Source organism: Asparagus officinalis, chromosome 9, assembly GCF_001876935.1.
Source record: "Asparagus officinalis chromosome 9, Aspof.V1, whole genome shotgun sequence".
Lineage (NCBI taxonomy): Eukaryota > Viridiplantae > Streptophyta > Magnoliopsida > Asparagales > Asparagaceae > Asparagus > Asparagus officinalis.
Window position 1 is genome coordinate 12413322 of NC_033802.1, and position 20327 is coordinate 12433648.

Consider the following 20327-nt stretch of genomic DNA (forward strand, 5'->3'; position numbering starts at 1 on the left):
TTTAAAAACATGTGGTCTACTAGAAAGATTTGGAAAATAAGACTTATAAGCATTTAAACACAAATATCACATTTAAACACATAAGCACAAAACTTTCCTAAATGACCAAAACGACCACAAATATCACATTTAAACACATAAGCATGCTTATGATGAACAATGGGTGCATGTGTGCGTACATGTGATGAAGAAGCTGTTGGCCTTCTTGTTTTGATAATGTTTAGCAAATAATTTAAATCTAATGTTGTTTGTCTAGTGTTTGTGTTTTCATATTTATTGTAGACAAACAACGTTGTTGGAGGATGGATGGAATAGAGCTTCAACGATCATATTCAAAGGAGGTTGGCGGAATGTCGGTGAAGCTTATGCAATTCAAAGTTAAAGATCAAGTTCAAGCTTCATCCGCAATGTGTACCAAGTTGAGCTACAATGAAGATCAAGATCGGCTTTGGTAACTTAGTTTAGGTTTTATATTATATGTGTTAAGTACGTTAAGCTCAATATCTATACACACACATTTATTGGTTTCATCGTATATATAGTTATATATATATACATAAGTTTTGTTTTCTATGTATATATATAGTTATATATATACATGCATGGTTTTGGGTTTTTATGTTTATAATATGAAATCACATATTTCATATTTACTATTGTGTTTTTGAAAACATTGCATAGAATATGCAATTTTGTGAAAATTCTGTATTCTTAGTTTTTGGAGTTAATAATAATCATATACATATTTTATTAAGTCTATATAATCATTGTACAAAGTTTCAAAACATGGTTTAGCCTAAATGTCAAAATTCACATGTTTACATTATCATGTTTTGGACTATTTTTGCAAAATAATGATTTTTCACAAATGGGAAATGCAATTTGGAAAATTCTTTTTGTAACATGTTCATTTACATGTTTATATATATTTCCCAAAGTTTCATTATTTTTGGACTTCATTTGTTATTTTTAACATATTTTCCAAAGTCTCAAAAATCAGCTCTAAAACCTGTTTTTCTGTTATATTAGTTTTCGGTCGACCACACAGATCGACCGCTTAATTGTTCATTTGTTTCTGGGCAGCAGAGAGTTTGTCGGTCGACCGTACTGGTCGACCGAGAGCTCAAATTTTCCATCGGTCGACCGATGCGGTCGACCGACGAAGTTCCTGCTCGATTCTTAGTCTAGGATCTGCATCGCGGTCGACCGCAAACTTTTTCGGTCGACCGTCGTTCAGTCTGACTCTCTCCAATGGCTATTTTTGTTACCGTTAGCTGGGCTGTTTTTGTCATTTGGTTTGGGGTTTTTGGCTGAGGCTTTGGAGGCTATAAATACCCTCTTTGATCTCAGTTTCTAAATATCTAAGAAGTTTTTAAACAAGGTTTTTAAAAAGAGTTTAAGCTTGTTTTAAACTTGTTTAAGGGTTTGGTTTAAAGCTATTTTGGTTTTCATAAGTGGAGGAGATTATCTTCTTGTTTGGACTCAAATCTCTATCTCTCAATCTTGATCTAGAGAAGTTTTCCTAAACTCAACTCTAGCTTTTATTTATAATTATTTGTTGATTATCATTTCTATTAAAGCTAGTTTTATATTGAGTTTAGATTTGATTTATCTCATTGTTACACACACCCACTTAAGCTTATTGTATTTGCATTCATAATATATTTGGGGTTGTGAGATTTGTAACATTGAGTGTGAGCTTTCATTGTGTTCTCATCCATATTAGAAAACAATCATTTGTTAATTTGTGCTTATTGTGAGGTTCACTTTGTAATACACTTGTACACCGAGTGAGGAGTGTGTGGTGAGAGTCGGGGATCGTTCCAAGAGGAGTGGCGTCGGTTGACGAACCTAGGGAGAGGTTGTAACCGAGCACTTGAGGGAGACACGGCTAGGTCCAACACTTGTGAGGGTGTAGAGTGTGATTGCAAGAGTGTCGATTGTAAAGTTTTCGGTTAGCTAGAAAACCGAGTGTGAGGAGTGTACGTTGATCGGTGATCGTTGAAAATCAACATAGTGTGGTTGTAAACGTTATTCGGGTGAACGTAGAAAACCCGGTTGTGATAGTGGATTTCTCCCCGGGAGTGGGGAGCGGAGACGTAGGACGGAAGGTCCAAACTCCGTGATCATTTGCTTGTGTTTGTGTGTGCCTTGGCGTTTATTCTTATTTGTGCTCATTGCTCATTTCGCCATTGTCTCACTAGTTAGTTTTTCCACTATCTAGTTTAGATTATTTTCCCTTGTGTTGTTTATATATCCTTGCATATATATTTCATCATATAGGATATATCTCATTGTTCATATTGCTTATCCTAGCTCATATATCTTGTTGTATTTCATACTTGCTAGGATAACTTTTGAATTAGTTTTAATTGGCATAAAATCGGATTAGATTAGCATAAGACCCTAATCACCCTCGCTCTAGAGGGTCTAATAATTAGTATCAGAGCTTGGTGCTCTTTGATTTAAGGTCTAATCGCCTTGAGTTAATGATCCAAGTTATCTTTTGTGCTAATCTAGTTATGATTACATTTGTCTTACTTGCATATATTCACATATATTTCATGAATATAAATATATTTCGTTTAGGTTATGAATCAAATGTTGCTCCTAAATTCATTAGTTTTCTCTATGCACAATGGGCTTCTAGATTTAAACTATTTGTTGAATCTAGAAATATTGACTTATGGGAAGTTATTAATTGTGCTTATATTGTGCCCACAATGGAGAAATCCAAGTGGAGCAATCATGATGAGAAAATATTTTTAATGAACAAGCTTTTGTTAGAATTTTTGCTTAATGCTTTTGACTCATCATTTTCTAACAAATTTGTTCATTTTGATAGTGCTTACAAACTTTGGAAATTTATTAAAGCACATCAAGGGGACTTGGAGGTAATCCGACAAGATTTGGAGGATTCTTCTTCAAGTTTATGTGAAGCATCATGCACACGGCCACAAGAGGATAACTCTTATGTAGTAAGCGATTCTGATTCCGATAATGATTTATCTATTGATGAACTCTCTTGTGCATATGAAAGATTATCTCATGCCTATACAAAATTGCAAAATAATTTTATTGATCTTAAAAGCAAGCATGTAGAATTAAAATCCAATCATGAGTTGCTAGTGTCCAAATTTGATGTCACTGAACAAGAAAATACTATGCTTAAAGAAAACAATGACATGCTAAGTTTTGAAAATAAAAAATTAACTTCATCTATTACTAGCTTAACTCATGCTAATAATAATGCCATGATAGAAGTAGAAACTATTAGAAATGAGTTTAATTCTTTTAGAAATGATCATGTTTCATCTACTTCTATTTCAAATGCTTGTATGCCTAAAAATGAGTTGGATCATGTTAAAGAACGCATATCATCTTTAGATTCAACCCTTAAAACGTGCATTGTAGATAATAAGAAACTTATGGACTTGGGTGCAAAGTCTCGTACTACAACTTCTAAACCCGTACACTTTGCACACATGTATAGCAAAACTTATAAGTGTTCTATTTGCGGTCGTAAAGGCCATTAAGCTAAGTTTTGCGATGATGCACATAAATCCTCCAAGACTAATGTTTCTTGTGCATCTCATGTACCTTCTTCATCACATACGCATGCACATACTCACAAAGTTCATCATAAGCATGCTAGTATGTTCAAGTGTGATCATTATGGTCGTTTTGATCATTTGGCCGAATATTGTTTTGATTTAAAAAGAAAATCTTCTTTGCCAAATGTTTCTAGTAGACCACATGTTTTTAAATGTGATGTTTGTGGTAGATTTGGCCACTTAGGAAAGTTTTATTTTGATAATGTTTCACATTTGCAAAAAGCTTCAAATATTTACCTTTGTTTGCAAATGTTCCACGTGCACCTTTTAATGTTCAACATAAGCAAATGCTTTCTTTCCATTGTACATATTGCAATCGGAAGGGTCATTTGAGTGATTATTGCTATGACCGATCCCGTGCACCACATATGCCTAAGAGGGTTCATAACCCTAGGGCGTTGAGCTTAAATGATAGGGGTCATGTCCCTAAATCTTTTGGTACCAAGAGTTATTGGGTACCAAAACAAATTTAATTTTTTAAACCAAGAATTTTAGTATTTTTATTTTTCTTTTTCTTGGTTTTGAAAAACATGTTCTAAACCTTCTATATGAAAACAATTTTTAGATTGATCAAATCTTTTGTTTTCATGATTATTTGTTTCGATTTTGATGAGAGGACTTTATATAACCCTCCGGATTTATTGGATTTTTATTCCCAAATCTTGTTTACCGGATGCAAAAATATTTATATGGGTTGATACTAGCTCAATAGCTAGATATAATTACCTCTCTTGATTTTTGAAAATCAATGATGATTTGGTTTTATGTTCTTGTATGATTTTCTTGTGATTTATGATTTTATTTGATTGATTTGTTTTCATTTGAAAACATTTTGCATGATTCTCATGCTCTTTTTCTTTTGATTTCATAAATCTATTCTTATACATGGTTTTTATAATGAGACTCTATCTTTATAATGTCATATCATTATGTGTCCTCATTGTATCTTGTTTGTATGTGAGTGGTGTTTAGCATATATTTTCATTTATGCTTGCTCACGTATGTTTGCCATGATCATTATTTCATATATTCTATATGGCATTTTGATAGGGGGAGCAATCCCTATATATTTCTTATTTTATACTCATCCATGCTTATTTGTAGGGGGAGCTTTCACTCTCTTAATTCATTTGTTCCCTTTTTAATGTTGTCAAAGGGGGAGAAATATTGTGAGTATACATTTCCTTGTTTATATATATGTGAATAATAATTTGTATATTCATTTCCTTTCATGCATATATCCTTTTTGTAAATTGTTTGTCATCATCAAAAAGGGGGAGATTGTAGGCCTTCTTGTTTTGATGATGTTTAGCAAACAATTTACATCTAATGTTGTTTGTCTAGTGTTTGTGTTTTTATATTTATTGTAGACAAACAACGTTGTTGGAGGATGGATGGAATAGAGCTTCAACGATCATATTCAAAGGAGGTTGGCGGAATGTCGGTGTTATGCAATTCAAAGTTAAAGATCAAGTTCAAGCTTCATCCGCAAAGTGTACCAAGTTGAGCTACAATGAAGATCAAGATCGGCTTTGGTAACTTAGTTTAAGTTTTATATTATGTGTGTTAAGTACGTTAAGCACAATATCTATACACACACATTTATTGGTTTCATCGTATATATAGTTATATATATATATATATATATATACATAAGTTTTGTTTTCTATGTATATATATAGTTATATATATACATGCATGGTTTTGGGTTTTCATGTTTATAATATGAAATCACATATTTCATATTTACTATTGTGTTTTTGAAAACATTGTATAGAATATGCAATTTTGTGAAAATTCTGTATTCTTAGTTTCTGGACTTAACAATAATCATATACATATTTTATTAAGTCTATATAATCATTGTGCAAAGTTTCAAAACATGGTTTAGTCTAAATGTCAAAATTCACATGTTTACATTATCATGTTTTAGACTTTTTTTGCAAAATGATGATTTTTCACAAATGGGAAATGCAATTTGGAAAATTCTTTTTGTAACATGTTCATTTACATGTTTATATACATTTCCCAAAGTTTCATTATTTTTGGACTTCATTTGTTATTTTTAATATATTTTCCAAAGTCTCAAAAATCAGCCCTAAAACCTGTTTTTCTGTTATATCAAATTTCGGTCGACCGCACCGGTCGACCGCTCAATTGTTCATTTGTTTTTGGGCAGCAGAGAGTTTGTCGGTCGACCGAACCGGTCGACCGAGAGCTCGAATTTTCCATTGGTAGACCGATGCGGTCGACCGACGAAGTTCCTGCTCGATTCTCAGTCTGGGATCTGCATCGCGGTCGACCGTGAATTTTTCGACCGCCGCTCAGTCTGACTCTCTCCAACGGCTATTTTTGTTACCGTTGGCTGGGTTGTTTTTGTCATTTGGTTTGGGGTTTTTGGCTGAGGCTTTGGAGGCTATAAATACCCTCTTTGATCTCAGTTTCTAAATATCTAAGAAGTTTTTAAACAAGGTTTTTAAAAAAAGTTTAAGCTTGTTTTAAGCTTGTTTTAAGCTTGTTTAAGGGTTTGGTTTAAAGCTGTTTTGGTTTTCACAATTGGAGGAGATTATCTTCTTGTTTGGACTCAAATCTCCATCTCTCCATCTTGATCTAGAGAAGTTTTTCTAAACTCAACTCTAGCATTTATTTATAATTATTTGTTGATTATCATTTCTGTTAAAGCTAGTTTTATATTGAGTTTAGATTTGATTTATCTCATTGTTACACACACCCACTTGAGTTTATTGTATTTGCATTCATAATATATTTGGGGTTGTGAGAGTTGTAACATTGAGTGTGAGCTTTCATTGTGTTCTCATCCATATTAGAGAACAATCATTTATTAATTTGTGCTTATTGTGAGGTTCACTTTGTAATACACTTATACACCGAGTGAGGAGTGTGTGGTGAGAGTCGGGGATCATTCCAAGAGGAGTGGCGTCGGTTGACGAACCTAGGGAGAGGTTGTAACCGAGCACTTAAGGGAGACACGGTTAGGTCCAACACTTATGAGGGTATAGAGTGTGATTGCAAGAGTGTCAATTATAAAGTTTTCGGTTAGCTAGAAAACCAAGTGTGAGAAGTGTATGTTGATCGGTGATCGTTGAAAACCGACATAGTGTGATTGTAAACGTTATTCGGGTGAATGTAGAAAACCCAGTTATGATAGTGGATTTCTTCCCGGGAGTGGGGAGCGGAGACGTAGGACGGAAGGTCCGAACTCCGTGATCATTTGCTTGTGTTTGTGTGTGCCTTGGCGTTTATTCTTATTTGTGCTCATTGCTCATTTCGCCATTGTCTCACTAGTTAGTTTTTCCACTATCTAGTTTAGATTATTTTCCCTTGTGTTGTTTATATATCCTTACATATATATTTCATCATATAGGATATATCTCATTGTTCATATTGCTTATGCTAGCTCATATATCTTGTTGTATTTCATACTTGCTAGGATAACTTTTGAATTAGTTTTAATTGGCATAAAATCGGGTTAGATTATTATAAGACCCTAATCACCCCCCCTCTAGGGTCTAATAGAAGCTACATGAGATGCACAATGAGCATTGATATTTTTATGTTTGTGTGCATCATAGCAAAATTTAGCTAGATGACCTTTACGGCCGCAAATTGAACACTTATAAACTTTGCTATATATGTGTGTATGATGAGTAGATGATGACTTAGGCACACATATCCATAAGCCTCTTATGATTATCAAAGCATATTTTCAAAGTTGAATCTAAAGATAAAATGTATTTTTTCATAAGATTCAAGTCTTCATTTTTAGGCACATATGCAATTTTAGAAGTAGAACATAAATAGTCATTTATAAAGGAAGCAATATCATTTTGTATGTTCTCTACTTCTACATGGCATCATCTCTTTCATGAGTCAAGTTAGCAATATCCAATTTCAAATTTTTATTTTTCAAATTTAACATATCATTGTTTTCTTGAGGAGCAATACTTTCTTGAGAAATGATATTAAATTTGGAAGCTAACTTCTCATGATCAGATTTTAAATCTTCATGCTTGCTTTTTAAATTAATAAAATCATTTTGCAATTTCTTGTAGGAATGCAATAATTTTTCACTAGCACAAGCAAGTTTATCATTAGGTAAATCATTTATAGATTCGAACTCGCAAACCTCACTAGGGCTATCGCCTAGTGCACGTGTGCATGAAGCTACTTTTGAACTTGAAGCGGGATCCTCCAAAGCTTGTCGAATCGCCTCCAAGTCCCCTTGATGTGCTTAAATGAGTTTCCATAAGTTGTAAGCACTATCAAAATGAACAAACTTGTTAGATAAAGATGAATCAAATGCATTATGTAAGAATTCCAACAAGAGCTTGCTCATAATAAACATCTTTTTATCATGTTTGCTCCACTTGGATTTCTCTAACGTGGGCATAATATAAGCACAATCAATGATTTTCCATAAATTAATATTTTAGATTGAACAAATATTTTGAATTTAAAACACCATTGAGCATAGGGGAAAGCATTGAATTTAGGAGCAACACTAAAATCATAGCCTAAACAAGATGCATCATTCATATCCATAATTTGTAAAAATATGCAAGCAAGATACAAATACAATCAAAACAAGATTAGCACAAAAAGATATCTTGGATCTTTAACTCAAGGCGATTAGACCTTAAATCAAAGAGCACCAAGCTCTGATACCAATTGTTAGACCCTAGAGGGGGGGTGATTAGGGTCTTATGCTAATCTAATCCGATTTTATGCCAATTAAAACTAATTAACAAATATATTCTTACAAGATAGATATACAAAGAGTTATGTACAAGAACATGCAATATAAACAAGGTGATATATCCTAGCAAAGAGGTATACTATATGATATATGCAAGGATATGCAAACACAAGGGTAACATAAACAAATGATATAGTGGATGAAATAAACAATGAGAGAAAGCTATAAAGATGAACAAATATAAGTGTGCTAAGCCAAACTCAAACAAGCAATATGATCATGGAGTTCGGACCTTCCGTCCTACGTCTCCACTTCCCACTCCCAGAGAGAAATCCACTATCACGAACAGGTTTTCTACGCTCACCCGAATAACGTTTACACCTCACACTCTGTTTTCTAGCTAACCGAAAACTTTACAATCACCACTCTTGCAATCCCACTCTACACCCTCACAAGTGTTGGACCTAGCCGTGTCTTCCTTAAGTGCTCGGTTACAACCTCTCCCTAGGTTCGTCAACCGACGCCACTCCTCTTGGGATGATCCTCGACTCTCACCACACACTCCTCTCTGTGTACAAGTGTATTACAAAGTGATCTTCACAATAAGCACAAAATAACAAGTGATTGTTCTCCAATATGAATGAGAACACAATGAAAGCTCACACTCAAAGTTACAACTCTCACCAACCGGAATATACTATGTATGAAAATACAATAAGCTCAAGTGGGTGTGTGTAAACAATGAGTGAAATCAAATCAACTAAACTCAATTAAAATCTAGCACATAGAAATTATGAACAAAAGAATAAATAGCAAGAAATAGAGTTTAGAAATTCTTCTCTGAAAAACAAGATGGAGAGGTGGATTGAAATGAAGTTCAAACACTGTAAATGATCTTCTCCACTTGTAAAACAATCTTCAAACAAAACAGACTTTGAACCCAACTAAAAACCCTTGTTAAAACTCTTTTAAACTTCTTTAAAACTTTTCATTGGGTTACTGAGATAGATGGCGGTTTGGTGGTTTATATAGGAAGAGGAAACAACAGCAAAAACCCAAACAAAAGATCAAAAAGCCCCAGCCAACGGTAATAGGAAATAGCCGTTGGAACAGATCTGACAAAGCGGTGGTCGACCGTGACGGTCGACCGCGAGCAACAAAAAAATAAAAACCAGTTCTGGACAAGCGACGGTCGACCGCGGCGGTCGACCGTGAAAATCTCTGAACTTTTTATGGTCGATCGCCCCGGTCAACCGAGAGCCAATAAAACACGAAATGAGTTTCTAAACTCATGGCGGTCGACCCTGGTGGTCAACCGTGGCGGTCGACCGCGAACAGATACATAGGAAAATAGTTTTTACAAGCAGATTTTTGAGACTTTGAAAATATGTTAAAAATAACAAATAAAGTCCAAAAATACTAAAACTTTGGGAAATGTATATAAACATGTAAATGAACATGTTACAAAAGGAAATTTTCAAATTTCATTTCCCATTTGTGAAAAATCATCATTTTGCAAAATAGTCCAAAATACGAAAAGTAAACATATGAATTTTGACATTTAGGCTAAATTATGTTTTGAAACTTTGCACAATGATTATGTAGACTTAATAAAATATGTATAAACTGATATTGAAGTCTATAAACTAAGAATACAATATTTTTATAAATACAATAGAAAATAAAACATATGAGTATGCATATGAAAATATATTTGTTTCATATCTAAGTAGATAAACCAAATCACAATAATAAATATGAAATATGTGATTTTATATTTATAAACATGAAAACCAAAACTTGCATGTATATATATAACTATATATATACATAGAAACCAAATAACGTGTGTGTATATGATATTGAGCTTAGAGTATCTAACACACATAATATAAAACCTAAACTAAGTTAGCCAAGCTATGATCTTGATCTTCAATTAAGCTTGACTTGGTACACTATGCGGATGAAGCTGAACTTGGATCTTGAACTTGAAATGCATAAGCTTCACCGATATTCCGCCAACCTCCTTTGGATATGATCGTTGAAGCTCTATTCCATCCATCCTCCAACATATTGTTTGTCTACAATAAATAAGAAAACACAAACACTAGACAAATAATATTAGTAGTAAATTATTTGTTAAACATCATCAAAACAAGAAGGCCAACACAAAGGACCACCAAAACCATGCCAAGTATGGATGCTAAAGTCCAAGACTGCACAAAAACCAAGTGCGGACACGGGACATAAATGTCTATCTTGCCCGCGAGACATTATGTGTCTCGTGCAGCAAGACACAACATTTGTCTCGCGTAGAGCTCCAGCCTCGCGGTTGTTTCCCCGCTTCCGTCAGCTTCTGTTCCTGCTCTGTCTGTTCTCGTACCTTCAATGAAGCCTCATGGTAGTGTTGTTCTATCTAAGTTCAAGATAACGATGGTGGATCGCCTTGGTCCTGTGCAAAAGGTTTTAGGTCTCATGTTTATAAGCCTACATCTCTAATCTTGTTTTGATGATTTTACAAACAATCCCTAATTGTGTTTGTTATTAGGTATTCTAGAAAAACAATGTTGTTGGAGGTTGGCTGGATTGCGCATTCACGATCATATCCATTGGAGGATAGAAGGAATAGTATAGTGAAACAATACACTTCAAGTCAAAGGTTCAAGTCCAAGCTTCATCCGTAAAGTTTACCAAGAAGATCAAGATTGATTGGGTATAGTTTTTATAGTTTAGGATTTATACTTGTGTGTCTAATACTCTAAGCTCAAATTCTATACACACACATTGCCTTTGTTTCATTGTTTTTGAGTTTTCAAGTTTAAATAAATATGAAACAAATATACTTATATACATACATATTTGTTTTATATATGTGGATAACTTGTTTTGATTTAGCCATATAGATATGAAACAATAAACATATTTATATATCATATATTTCATATCCCATCAGATTTGGAAATATAGCATGTTTTTATATTATAGTCTATATGACAATATTTTATATCTTTTATTAAGTCTATAAATCTATTGGAAGGTTTTCAAAACTTCTTTTAAACTCATTTTGTAAAAATCAAGCTTTTACAAGTTCATACTTATGTGATTTTGCAAAATGATGAGATTACACAAATGAAAAATGCAATTTGAAAATTTCCTTTTGTAAAATGTTCATTTTCATGTTTACAATCATTTCACCAAGTTTCATTATTTTTGGAGCTCATTTATCATTTTTAACATATTTTACAAAATCAGCTTTCTGTTTAAAACTTGAGTATCTGCTTTATCACTTTACGGTCGACTGCCAATGTCGTCGCGATCGACCAGCCAGAAGCTCACTTCCTAGTGTTGCTTCTCAGGCTTTCATGGTCGTCCGACCATGTCGCCGTGGTCGATCACCATAGTGACCGTTGCCCATAACATCTCTTTTCCAGATTTTGATTTTTGGGGGCTTTTGGTATTTTTTCTTGCGTTGTTCTTGGCTTTGGAGTTTTATATATATACCCCCGTATACCTCAGTTCCTCTAACCAACCGAGAGTGTTTTAAAACAAGTTTAAGTGTGGTTTAATTTTGTTTAAGTGTTTGTGTACAAGTTTGTTTGTGAATAAATTTTCACAAGAGGAAGAGGAGATCATCTTTGGTGTTTGAGCTTCATTTCATTCTCGCTCTCACTCTTGATCTATAGAGAAGTTTTCTTAAACTCAATTCTAGCTTTGTATTTATATTTGTTATTAATTATCATTTTCAATAAGCTAGATTTTCATATTGAGTTTAGTTTGATTTTTACTCTTTGTTTACACACACAAACATTGAGCTTATTGTATTTCATTCTCACAACTTTGAAGCTTTCAGGACATACATTGACATGGTGGAAATCCTACTGTAAGCAGGAGAAAAAGGCGGTGTCATGGAACAAGTTCAAGGAGCTACTGATGAAGCAGTTTTACCCAGTGGGATTCCTTGAGGAGCGGTGGTACAGGTGGTAAGACTTGCGCCAAAGGTTCAACCAAACTATTCAAGAGTATATAACAGAGTTCCAGCAGTAGGCGATCGTTCTCAACATTGCAATTGAGGAATATTTCACTTTTATGAAGTATATGTCTAGGTTTAATGAGTATATTCGAAAGAAAATGAAGTTGTTCACAGTCGAGTCCATCGCAGAAGCGAGTGTGAAAGCTATTGCCATTGAAGGCAAGCAAAAGAAGGGCAATGAGATGAAGGGAGAATCCAAGTAAACTGGAGGCAAGTCTAGTGGCTCTCAACCAAAGAGGGAGAAGAAGAAGGGTGACCCAGGGAAGGCATGTTTGACATGCAATCCCTGCAAGCAGACATGACACACTGCTGATCGGTGTTGGGAGAATTATTGTAACGCCCCTCAGGGAGGTACATAAAAATTTGGGCATGACCTGTCTGTAATAAGAAGGATCGACCTGCTAAATCTTTATGTACCTCTCTCTCTCTCTCTCTCAAATGAAAGCAGCGGTCCCCTGAAAATCAAAATCCCCAAATCCCCTCCGACGACGAATCCCCAAATCCACACCGACGACGAAGCTCGCATCTCGCCCGACGACGAAGCCCTATTCTCGCCCGACGACGAATCCCCAAATCCACACCGACGACGAAGCTCGCATCTCGCCCGACGACGAAGCCCTATTCTCGCCCGACGACGAAGCCCTAATCTCGCCGCGAGCTCCGTCGTGACAAATACGTTGGCCAACTCCTTCTCGAGCTCGACGTCGGACCCCCAAATCGGACCAACACCGCTTCGCCTCCCTCCTAACGTCGGACCACCAACGTCGGACCCCCAAATCGGAGCTCGCTGTAATTTCCGACCACCGCGAGACCCCTCCTCCCTTCCTCCTCCGCCACGACTACGAAGTCTGAGCTCGATCTTAAATCTCCCAACTCAGGTAATGATCAAGCCCCAACTGTTGTACTTCTCAGCAGAATATTACGACTCACTACGAAGGTGCGTTCATCAACCAACTCCTCGACGAAACCCTAATTTCTTATTTTCAGTTTACAAAATTTTCAGTTCATCAACCAACAATTATCTGAATCATGTTTAGCAGTGAATTAGTATTTCATATAATGTGTGATCACAGTGCTTGTGAAATTTTCTGGGTTTGGAATGTTGAACAATTATCTGAATGTTGTTTGGAATGTTCATCAACCAACAATTTTCTGGGTTTGTAAAGTCCACGGATAGTTCATGATGATAAAGACAAGTGACAACAATTCATTTACCCCCAATTACTTTCTTTATGGTTCATACGGACATAGTTTGGTGATCCACATGATGTGCTGATAAGGGTGCAATATCAAACTTCTGACCACATATTGGAATATCAGATGTAGAGCTTCACAATGTTTTTACTGAATAACTAATTTGAACCATATATAACCGCTTCATATTTCTGGAGTTCATTTTCATATTCTTAATTCCGACTGACTCGCACATTACTGTTTGCATATTTCTAACCACAATGGCTGTCCTTGACTTTCTCGAAGGCTATATTTCTTGGTAATGGTCTTATTGCCATTGTCTCTGGGTTGTTTGCATAATTTTGGAATATTTGAGATTGGTAACTGGCCAAAAATTGAAGGAAACAAGAACTATGTGAATTGCTGTTTGTTTTTCTTCTTAATTGCTGTTTGTTTTTCTTCTGAATTATCGTTTAATGCTCCAAGTAGTCTCAAATTGTAGTACATCCATGAATTGTTTGTTTTTGTATTCGTCTACATCTTTGAGCTTTTCTTCTTATGATTCGGAGTCAATTTATCTCAAACTGATATCTGTTGTTTGAATCAGGTTTGTTTATGAAGAACCTGTTGCTTATGGGATGGAAGCAAGTTTGTTTATGAAGAGCCTTTTGTGTTTGCTTATGAGGAACCTGTTGCTTTGTGGTTATGTACAATGTACTTTGCTCGTTGACATTGCTGAAGAGCCAGTTGCTTTGCTTGATACGGGTGTGTCTTCTCTTCGGGAGCTTAGCGATCCTCATAGGTTATGTGCAATGTACTTTGTTCTATCACTAAACTAGATATCATATTAGCCTTGAATCATATCCTTGTTATGTACAATTTCACTTTGAGCCTGTTGCTTTGTGGTTATGTACAATGTTCTATATATGTTGCTGAGTAGATATATGTTGCTTTGTGGTTATGTACACTGTTCTATATATGTTGCTTTGTGGTTAAGTACAATTTCACTTTGAGCTATGTATGCACCTCAACAGCAGCCACAATTTCCCAAGGAGTTGCTGAAATGAAAAAGCAAAAGGCCTCGAAATAGAGTCTAGAATGCTCAGAAAGGAGAGAATTTGGACATGAACTGGAACTCTTCGATGATATGAATACAGTCAATAGAAACCGTGTGAGATTGCAAATACAGCAAACACTCTCCCCACAATTTCAGAGTTTGATGCCGCTGCAACTGAGTTCCCCACCTGACAGTCAGTAAAGCTTACTAGAAACATTATATATTTCAGGTGATAGCTTCATTTCACTTGCAAAATAATGGTTGGCAAAAAAAAGGAACTTAATGCTACTCAAGTTGAAGTCTGAAAGTTAACTAATGCAATGGAGTAGTAATTCTTTCCATAAACGAAACTGATCAAAATGGATTTTGATCTTCTCAGCTATCATTTAAACACAGTCATCTGACAATATTTACAATATTTACTTGCATGTTTACAACTCGAGTCCCAGCAGAAAATTCAGCAACACCATAAACTTGCATGTTTACAACTCAAGTCCCAGCAGAAAAATCAGTACACATTACAATACATTGCAATCAAACATAAACAACTAGGTAGTTAAATGTTGACAATAATCAGACCACTCCTGATTCAAGCTCCTAGTTAACACACCCCTGATTCAAGCTCCTGATTCATAAGCTCCTGATTCAAGCTCCTGATTCAAACAACAGAAATCAGTTTGAGAAACATATAAGCTTTTGAAGTAAGTTAGGTAATTATTTAAAAAAATAGTATTATTGAAGTAAGTTAGCAAATCTGTTATTGAAATCAAGCGAGGGAAAAAAGAGGTAAAAGCCTTTGTACATCACAAATCAAAAGCATATACTTGGATCTAATTACTACTGCTTTTCAAAGGAGTCCTGACAGTCTTATGCTACGTAGTTTTTCTCCGCTTGGAAAGACTACTAGATCCTCAACACAATAAGAGACACCCAGTATATGCAGAAGCGGACCATCCAAGTAATAGGTAGACTTTCTTTTAATTTTTCAGCCATTGTGGTTAGAAATATGCAAACAGTAATGTGCGAGTCAGTCGGAATTAAGAATATGAAAATGAACTCCAGAAATATGAAGCGGTTATATATGGTTCAAATTAGTTATTCAGTAAAAACATTGTGAAGCTCTACATCTGATATTCCAATATGTGGTCAGAAGTTTGATATTGCACCCTTATCAGCACATCATGTGGATCACCAAACTATGTCCGTATGAACCATAAAGAAAGTAATTGGGGGTAAATGAATTGTTGTCACTTGTCTTTATCATCATGAACTATCCGTGGACTTTACAAACCCAGAAAATTGTTGGTTGATGAACATTCCAAACAACATTCAGATAATTGTTCAACATTCCAAACCCAGAAAATTTCACAAGCACTATGATCACACATTATATGAAATACTAATTCACTGCTAAACATGATTCAAATAATTGTTGGTTGATGAACTGAAAATTTTGTAAACTGAAAATTTTGTAAACTAAAAATAAGAAATTAGGGTTTCGTCGAGGAGTTGGTTGATGAACGCACCTTCGTAGTGAGTCGTAATATTCTGCTGAGAAGTACAACAGTTGGGGCTTGATCATTACCTGAGTTGGGAGATTTAAGATCGAGCTCAGACTTCGTAGTCGTGGCGGAGGAGGAAGGGAGGAGGGGTCTCACGGTGGTCGGAAATTACATCGAGCTCCGATTTGGGGGTCCGACGTTGGGAGGGAGGCGAGGCGGTGTTGGTCCGATTTGGGGGTCCGACGTCGAGCTCGAGAAGGAGTTGGCCAACATATTTGTCACAACGGAGCTCGCGGCGAGATTAGGGCTTCGTCGTCGGGCGAGAATAGGGCTTCGTCGTCGGGCGAGATGCGAGGTTCGTCGTCGGGTGATTAGGGCTTCGTCGTCGGTGTGGATTTGGGGATTCGTCGTCGGGCGAGACGAGGTTCGTCGTCGGGTGATTAGGGCTTCGTCGTCGGTGTGGATTTGGGGATTCGTCGTCGGGCGAGATGCGAGCTTCGTCGTCGGTGTGGATTTTGGGATTCGTCGTCGGAGGGGATTTGGGGATTTTGATTTTCAGGGGACCGCTGCTTTCATTTGAGAGAGAGAGAGAGCATTTAATTTCGTGAAAAAGTAGCTAGCGGAGTTATTATGAGAGAGAGAGAGCAGCGGAACATTTTTGCAAAAAACCCCTTCTCAACCTCAAGTGCGTACGCATTATCCGCACATGAAATGCTCTGTATATTGCATTTCAGATACGCACTGATGCGTACGAATTCCGCCCGACAATCCATGTGGCTGCGTGCGGTTCGTTTCCTCATTTCCGTGTTGATTTGAAGTTAGCGATGTTTGGGTTTTTTTTTAAAAATCCAAAACTACTACTCTCTCTCTCGTGACCCAATACTCTCAGATCCCTCCCTCCTCCCTCTCTCGATCTCTCTCACGCCGCCCCCCGTGTCTCTTCCCCAGCCCCAGCCCCAGCCCCAGCCACCCAACCCAAAGCCCGCCACGACACCGTCGCCGCCCTCCCGCTGATCTCCCCTACTCTCGCCACGACACAGACGCGCCCGTGCGCTCCGTCGACCCCCTTCCCTTCTCCCGATCCAACTCCTCCGCCGTGAGATCTCGCCGCCGAGCTACTGATCTCGCCGTCGACCCCTTTCTCCTCCTCGAGCCAACTCTTCCACATCCAGCCCCTCCCCTCCCCCAACTCCAGCCCCTCCCCGTTCGACGCCGACGGCAGCTGGTTCGAGCTCTGGATCGGGGGATGCGACAGCTCAGAGGAAGAATAAGAGGCCAAAGTGTGAGTTTTTGTTGGGGTTTTTGATTTTTATGTGTTTAATTTTAATGGGTATCTTTTAGTTTTGTTGATTGTGAGTTACTTTGAGATTGAGATTTTGGGCTAGGGTTTGTTGAATTGGGTATTGTTAGGTTGGTTTGTGTTAGGGTTTTTGTAGTTGCAGGCACAACTAATTTTGCATTTTTATCATTGTTTTCTTATGGTAGACTGACTGACCATCATTGTTGGGACAAAAGTCTATGTTATTGTTCTCATCGTTTATGGCAAAGAGTTAAAGAAGTTTCATATTATTTCCTATTCCTTGCTGGGGCTTTGAAGGCTTTGGTTCAGGTATTCCACTTGAAACAGGTCTGTATCCGCCACGACACCGCCGCCAACACCCACCGTCGGCCGAGAAAATTCCCTCTGGTTCGTATCCGGTTGTTTCCCTCAGCTCCAATTAAGGTAATTTGAATAGGTACAATTAGACCCAAATCAGATTTATATGCCTTAGGAATTATTGCACTACAATTACTGGCAGCTAGGCACCCAAGAGGGTTGCTGATTAATGTGGAAAATGCAATAGAAAGTGGTTCATTTGCTGAATTACTTGACAAATCAATATCAGACTGGCCACTTCTAGAGGCAGAGAAGTTAGCAAAGCTTTCTGTAAAATGATGCAGGCTAAGATGCAGAGACAGGCCAGATTTAGACTCGGAAGTTCTCCCTGAACTGGAGGAGCTTTGCAAAGTGGCTAATGTTTGTTTCAAGTTGAGACAATGCAATGTTTATGCACCGAGCCATTATCTATGCCCAATATTGCAGGTGAAAGGTTTTCTAAAGTAGCATCTTTATGATTTCTCGTTCATCTTTTTCTTAAGGCTTATTTTTATCTTTGGTACCCTAAACTTTACCAATTTTTTAAACTTTGAAATCCCAAAGTTTCAATCTCATGCCATTTTCACATACTCGTCCAAATTTCATTATATTTTTCTGTTAAAATGTATCAAATCTTTAGCACATGATACAGTTAGGTCAACTATACACTTCTGGTGAAAAATTATTTCCCCTACCCCATTCCTAGAATTGCACAAAGTATAACCAGGCCAAGGGCACTTCTGGTGAAAAATTATTTCCCCTACCCCATTCCTAGAATTGCACAAAGTATAACCAGGCCAAGGGCTCATCATCTAAAAAATACCCATAAATATTTACGGGCAATTACTTTTCATGAGAGGGGTATAAATTGACCTTAATGTATTACATGTTAAGCATTTGCTATGGTTTTAACAGAAAGATAGAACAATACTTGCAAGGTATCAAAGTGAAATGGGACTGAAAGTTTGGCCTATCAAAGTGTTAAAAGAAAACTATCATAGTTAAAAAAAGGGGTAAACGCTGGGGTACCAAAGTGAAAATAAGCCTTTCCTTAATAATTCAATTCTGATCATGGTGATACATTGCAGGAAATTATGGAAAATCCCCATATTGCTGCTGATGGATATACTTACGAGTATAGAGCAATTAAAGCATGGCTTGGAAAACACAAGATATCTCCCGTTACGAAGCTCAGGCTTTCGCATACCTGCATAATCCCAAACCACTCTTTGCTATCAGCTATACAAGAATGGAAGTCATCCTCTGGCTTACAACATCCTGAGAAATGAGATTGCTCGATACATGATCATACTCCTGTAACATTTCAACTTCCTCCGAAGTTACAGAGAGCTTGATTAATTTATGATGCAAATCTATCATAAATAACGGTAGCTTGGTCTTTGCATACTACAAGGAAGGCGCCAGTGATCCTACCCTTTTGTACTTCGCCCACGGGCTGAAGGTGTTCAAATGCTAGAGCCTGTTCTTTTCAGAACTCCAAAAGAAGGAGCTTTGTACTCTAATGATATGTTACCTAAATTATCTGTTGCCGCTGGACTTGGGTCTTTTAGTGCTTTAATTGTGGTACTTAATAAACTTATGTGGGTTTGAGTAATGTTTTTGTCACAACTTTTTTAAGTTATATTTCATGTGGTACTTAATAAACTTATGTGGGTTTGAGTAATGTTTTTGTCACAACTTTTTTAAGTTATATTTCATTGGACTGAGTAGTGATTATTTTCTTCTTTTGTCTCTGGTGTTTATGCATTTTTCTTGTGATCAAAGCATTGGACTGAGTAGTGATTATTTTCTTCTTTTGTCTCTGGTGTTTATGCATTTTTCTTGTGATCAAAGACAAACCAGCTTAATGAAGCATACTGATTTATCACTACATGTGGCAGGATGCAGTTAGATGAATGTTGATATGTAGGCAGTGAGAGAATTTTTCTTCAATTTAATGCACCAAGTGTTGCTGCTGCATGAACTTGATTATGGAAAATATTTTTCATGGAGATTTAGTATTTGATTGGAATGTTTACTTGTATAAAAGTTGAAGATGATTTTGTTTAAGTTTTTACTAATTACTTTATGGACGTATGGATGGTTAGAATTTTGTATGCTTAATATTTTAACGTAAGAGGCAAACTGTTTTTCTTTCTTATTCACGAGTTCGACATTTGACAACATCTCAAGTTGTACCGTGAAATGGCCAGGCAATCTGTTTCCAGACCTTTTTTTTGTGCGCTCAATGAGATGAGTGAAAAACAAGTCATAATCCAAGTAACTGCAGTTTAACACAGTTGCAGCAATTCCAAATCAAATATCATTCAATCTGTTGTTAAACTGCAATGAATCTTTTGTGTTGATGAAGCACAAAACATCAAACATGCTCACCATTTTTACGCTTGATATGAACATCCACAAGCATAATACTATCATAAAAGAAATCAAGAAATCTGCAAGATACTCTGTAAAAGGTACATGCTATGAGTTCTAGCGAAAGAAAAGACCTGAAAGCATACAAACATCCTCAATATCAGATAAATCCTTGTGCGAGCACAAAGATCATAGACAAAACTTGTATGTCAATTGTCAAGA

General features: G+C 36.5%; 1 long non-coding RNA gene across 5 annotated transcripts; it reads left to right on the forward strand.

The window, feature by feature from the left end:
- Positions 17127-19378, forward strand: LOC109824515. Of its 5 annotated transcripts, none has more exons than XR_002242664.1 (4): positions 17127-17375; positions 17579-17816; positions 18035-18176; positions 18818-19378. It is a non-coding gene; the product is annotated as an uncharacterized LOC109824515 (long non-coding RNA). The 5 variants fall into 5 exon arrangements; XR_002242667.1 differs by having other exon boundaries at positions 17691-17816; XR_002242665.1 differs by lacking the exon at positions 17127-17375 and having other exon boundaries at positions 17382-17829.